The sequence below is a fragment of the Coturnix japonica genome, chromosome 23 (genome assembly GCF_001577835.2).
Source record: "Coturnix japonica isolate 7356 chromosome 23, Coturnix japonica 2.1, whole genome shotgun sequence".
Classification (NCBI taxonomy): domain Eukaryota; kingdom Metazoa; phylum Chordata; class Aves; order Galliformes; family Phasianidae; genus Coturnix; species Coturnix japonica.
The window spans coordinates 131103-136381 of NC_029538.1; the positions used below are offsets into that span (position 1 = coordinate 131103).

A 5279-nucleotide genomic window follows, 5' to 3' on the forward strand; every position below is an offset into this window, starting at 1 on the left:
AGAAAAAAAAAAGTAAAAAAAAAAAAAGTCACAGAATTAAAAAAATAAAATAAAATTAAGCATTAAAACCATTAAGTCATCCAAGTCCATTTACAATTATTGATAGTAAATCTATCTACTCCAGATGGGAAGAGGTCAGTCTCTTCTTTTTCCAGGGCAAGTCTATGAATAATTTGAGTGATTAAAGCTCAAGGCAGGTGTGAAAATGAAAACGATCAGCAAAGCACAAGGGTAAGAAACCACGGTCACATGAAGATAACACAGCTTTCCTCCTGAAATCAAACAAAGGCCCCCTCCATTCTGCCCAGTTCATACAGAACATAAAATACAGAAGAGTTCATGTGTTTTGTTTTGTTTCTTCTTCCCCTAAAAGAGTTGTCACTTTTTAAAGTGCACTGAAATCTTATTCTTACTTTTTAGGTTTCCTCTTCCTTCTTCTATCAGAGATGACCTAAATTTTGAGCTGAAGCATTCACAAGATTCTTGCTGGGAATATAAAACAACAGCAAAAACATCGGGCTGTAAAAGAAGCAAAATAATAGAAGGGAAAATTATAGTGAAGACCTCCCTGAATAACAGGAGGTTACAAACACTGCAGAAATAGATGCTGAAGTAGTACTATCCAGAGACAGTGGACACAAAATGATTGCATTGACAGAAACCAAGTTGAAGACAGATGGGAAGGATGCAAAACTAAACAGAGCAAATGGCAACAGTTCTAGTAACATCCAGCATTTCTCAAAATTTCCCCTCAAATATATCACTCTATTCCTTGTACAAAATCACCAGAGACACAGAAATCCAAAAGACTCTTGGTGAAAATAAATAAATAAAAATAGAAACAAAACAACAAAAACCCTCACAATTTGAAAGCTCTCTAGGAAAGTAATGGAATTAACTAACTACAGACAGGGGCGGAAGCTATAAATCTGCATGTTATGAGCCAAAGAGGAAAAATGCACAGAATAAACATACACAGGCAGGTAATCAGCACTGCAGAATATGGAAGATTCATGCAGCTCACTATTAAAAAAAAAAAAAAAAAGCCATTGCATTTTACTTTGTTTTTGTCAATTCCAGCTTAAACAGATAACAGAAACTAAGATTATAATCTGTGCCTTTTTAAAATTCCATTCAACAGATGTTCATAGACAGACTTGAGCCAAATTTCAGTTCCCCGAAAGGATATTCAGCTGGAGAACTTTTACAAATGGATGATAAAGTCCTTCTTTTTCCCTTGTAATAACTGCTTTTCTGAGACTTCAAATCCTCTCTTAGCCTCATTCCAAAGTTCCCACCAGCATAAAATGTATTTTTAATTTCCATTTCCTATAACATATTTTCCCCCAAAACAGCACTGACTTTCCCAGCACAAAACAACTCTCCTTCAGTCCCTTTCTATGTTGTATCCTCAGTGCAGTATGAAGCACTAAGGCTCTCTTCTTTTTTTTAAAAAAAAAAAAATAAAAAAAAAAATCCATCTGATCCCAATAAATATTTAACTCAATCAAAGGAAAGAAGAATTCAGCAATTAAATATGAAAATTCCATTAAGGGAAAGAAAAAGGGGGCGGGAGGGGGGGGGGGGGGGGGGGGGTGGAAGACAAAGCTGTAGAAATTCAGGGTTTTTTTGTTTTGTTTTTTAAGAGAACAACTGCTCAGCAGCTCCTTTTGGGACAGAGTGAGATGATTTCGTTAAAAGTATTGTCTAGAAATACCCCCAAATCACACCAATTATAAGCCTCTGGAGGATTTAAGATGCAGTACAAAATTAAGAAATATCAGAACACATAATGAAAACAGTGTTGCATTTTCTTGTTTATGTGAAAAACGATGGAGAGGGCTGAAGTGAAAGGTTTTATTTTTACTTAATTACCCTCAGTGTTCACTGGGGACTACTTAGAAAGGGGATCTTACATTTGGACCTAAATGCAAGCAAGATTCAGCCTTGATCTTATTTCTTCTGGCAATGTGTTTCTTAAATTAGAAGTCCCACAACTAGAATGTTGATATTACACCACTGCGTGCCTGCACCACCTGAGAGTCTCTTATGTATTACCAATTTATTAATCCAGGAAGCAGTTAGCATAGGGAAAAAAAAGAAAAAAAGGGGAAAAAAAAAAAAGGAAAAAAAAAGCAACAAAACAACATCTCAACAAACAAAGGCACTGTTTAAAATTAAAAACCAAGCCAGAAAATACTACTTTGTAGGTTTGTAGCACCCAAGGATTTAAATATATTTTGCCATCTTACAGAAATTTGAGAAAAACAAACACAAAACAACAAAGCCCGAACTTTTAGGTATGGTGACAATAACACATTAATTGAGCATCCACCTGTGATGCAATTACAAGAGTCTCCTACTGCAGCATTTCACATATTCAATCCACCTTCTGGTTACAGCTTACAAGTTTGTGCTATGTAGAGGGAACAGCAGAGCTGGTTAAAGATTTTCTCTTGCTTCAGATACTCTGCAAGCTTCTCATTAACTCATACATGACTTTAATCAGTGCTGAAGCACACGCTTCTTCCAGCATGCACCAGGACTTATCTGGGGGGAAAATAAAACAAAAAAACTCTCACTCAATGCAATATTATCATAAACATGAATCAGTAAAGAATAAAGCAACCTTTTTGTACAGTGACTGCCGATTTTCATACATGAAGGGTTAAACTGACCTTCACTGATTCACAAAAGGTAATAAAAAAGAACTTTAAAGGAAAAAATGGAGCACTTCAAGAGATTATTATCAAGAGTAACGATAGAAGACAAAACCTTATTCTTAAAGCACAGATGCTTCTAAAACGAGAGATCTCACGTTTATAAAAAGCACACTGCCAAGCCCTTATAATGAATAAGCAAAACAAGGGGAATTGGTTCTTTCTCGCACGTCTCAGAGGAAAGGGGGCATTCAGTCGATACGCTCGCAGAGCCAGATGCGTGCTTTGCACTTATGCAGGGCTGCGAGCTGGTATTAGCTGGTGGGGGGAAAAAACAGAGTCAGCCTGAGAAAAACCCATCAGAGCTCCTGTCCTCCCCTTTCAGCGTTAATGGGAGGGATGCGCGGCTGTGGGAGCTGCAGTGGGGGATGGGGCTGCGGAGGGGGGTGGGGAGAGCGGCGCGAGGCGTCGCGATTAGCGCAGCCTTGTTCTGCTGCTGTGCTCCCAAGGCGGGCACGTGGGGCTCGGGGAGCCGAGCAGGGTCTTCGTTTGGCTTTTGTCTTCTCACCACAGGGCTAACGGGGAGGGGGGACGGGACACGGGGAGCGGTAACGGGGCGGGGCGGTGGTCGGCGTGACCCAAAGCCAAACACAACGCCCGGGGCAGTTCCGGGCCGAACTTCCCTCGCACGATCCAGCGAGTCTCCGCGGGCCGGGGCCCAGCTGCGGGCCGAGCGGAGGGCCCGCGAGCGCCGACAGAAACGCCGCTTGTCGCACAGGGCGAGAGCAGCCCGGGCCGCTCACCTGCCGCCGAGGGACGCGTCCCAACAGGCGGGGCCGAGCCGCGACCCCTGGCCCTCCACCTCGAGGCGGGGGAAAACTTTTCCCCAAACTTCGCCTTCCACAGCCGCCCCCGCACCCGTCCGCCTGCGGGGTGGGAGGCAGCGGAGGCGGCAGCGGAGGCAGCAGCGGCAGCAGCCGCCCCTCAGCGCCGCTCCCCGTGTGAGGGGCGGGGGCGCAGTTCCCGGCTCCACGCCGCGTTTTCCCGCTCACCCCTCCCTCGCGCACAGCGCCCAGTGCCGCCTCACTCCTCCGCGCCCGCGGATCTCTCCGCCGCAGCCGGCTCTTATTTTTCTAACCTCCCTTCCCCCCACTTCCTCACTTTTTCCGCGCAAATCCACAGGACGAGAAGAAGAGCTAAACATTTATTTCCTCCCGCTTCTGTAATAATCTGTCGCGAGAGGAGAGCGGGACGGCGTTTTACGGCGGCTTAGAGCAGAGAGGTGCTGGGACTACTTTGCGTTCCTGCCACGGCTTCGGCGGAAGGGGCGCGCTGTGCGGGCCGCTGAGCGGTACTGCGGCTCCTCAGCGCTTCCTGGAAACTCCCGCTCATGAGGAGGGGGTGGGGGGGAAGCGGCAGAGAAAGAGTTCCAGTCCGGCTGCAGGCGGGGGCGCGCTCCTTTCTCACCGCCGCCCCCGTGAGGCGCGCACGGAGCCCGGGCGGCCCCCAGCGCCATTTCCCTTTGTGGAAAGTGACGGATGAACTCCTCAGACCCACTCCTCCCACTGTCAAGGAGGCCCTTTTCTCCCTCATAACGCACGGAGTCCCTTCATGAGGGAGAACTCTTCTCGGGGTCGATGCCCGTGCCGTGCAGTGGTGTAGTGGTGTAGTGGGGTAGTTACCGCCTGGGGGAGGAGGGGAGCGGAGTTTGTAAATGGAAGCACGGGTACGGGAGCGCCCAGCGCGGTCAGACTGCGAAGCTCCGGCTGCAAAGAGCTGAGAACAAAAAAAAAAAAAAAAAAAAAAAAAAAAAAAAAAAAAAAAAAAAAGAAGTGAAAACACTGTCCCATAGAATGCCTGAGTGCCGAGTGGGAAAACAGGGGAGATAGAGCCCGCCGGTGGTCCGTAAAGGACGGGGACACGAGGTGTCAGTCCGCGCTGCCAATGTGAGGAGCTCGGAGCTCCGCCGGGGCCGCCCGCCGCCCTCACGACCCTGCGTGAGATCTGGAGCGGGGCGAGGTCCGGCTCGGGACCGGCCACGGGTGGTGTTAAGACCGCAGCGGTCTGTAATGGCGCCAGCCGTGTGTAATATCCTCAGTAATGGTCTGGACGAGGGGATTCAGTGCACCCTCGTGAATTTCGTAGGTGACACAGGGTTGGGTGGAAGTGTCGATCTGTCTGAAGGTAGGAAGGCCCTGCAGAGAGACCTGGGTGGAGGCCAGTGGGATGAGGTTCAGCAAGACAAGTGTTGGTCCTGCACTTTGGCCACAGCAGCCCCATGCAGTGCTGCAGGGATGGGGCATAGTGGCCAAGAGCTGTGTGGAGTAGCAGGACCTGGGGATGCTGTTAACACTGCTGAACACGAGCCAGCAGATGTCCAGGGGGCTGAGGAGCTCAGTGGCATCCTGGTTGTCGGCAGCAAATGCAGCCAGCAGGAGCAGGAGGTGTCCATCCCTCTGTACAGCAGAACACTGTACCTCAGCGCTGTGCTCAGTGCTGGGCCTCTCGCTACACTGAGGCCCTGGAGTGTGTCCTGAGAAGGGAATGGGGCTGTGAGGGGGTCTGGAGCACAGTGCTATGGGGAGTGGCTGAGGGAGCTGGGATGGTTCTGTCTGGAGG

At 48.1% G+C, this 5279-nt stretch overlaps 1 long non-coding RNA gene across 1 annotated transcript; it reads right to left on the bottom strand.

Annotated features, from left to right (window-relative positions):
* Nucleotides 1–1843: 1843 nt before the first annotated feature.
* On the bottom strand, nt 1844–3757 carry LOC107324077. The gene is made up of 2 exons (XR_001559399.2): nt 3464–3757; nt 1844–2550 (listed from the first exon to the last, which is right to left on the bottom strand). It is a non-coding gene; the product is annotated as an uncharacterized LOC107324077 (long non-coding RNA).
* Nucleotides 3758–5279: the final 1522 nt, after the last annotated feature.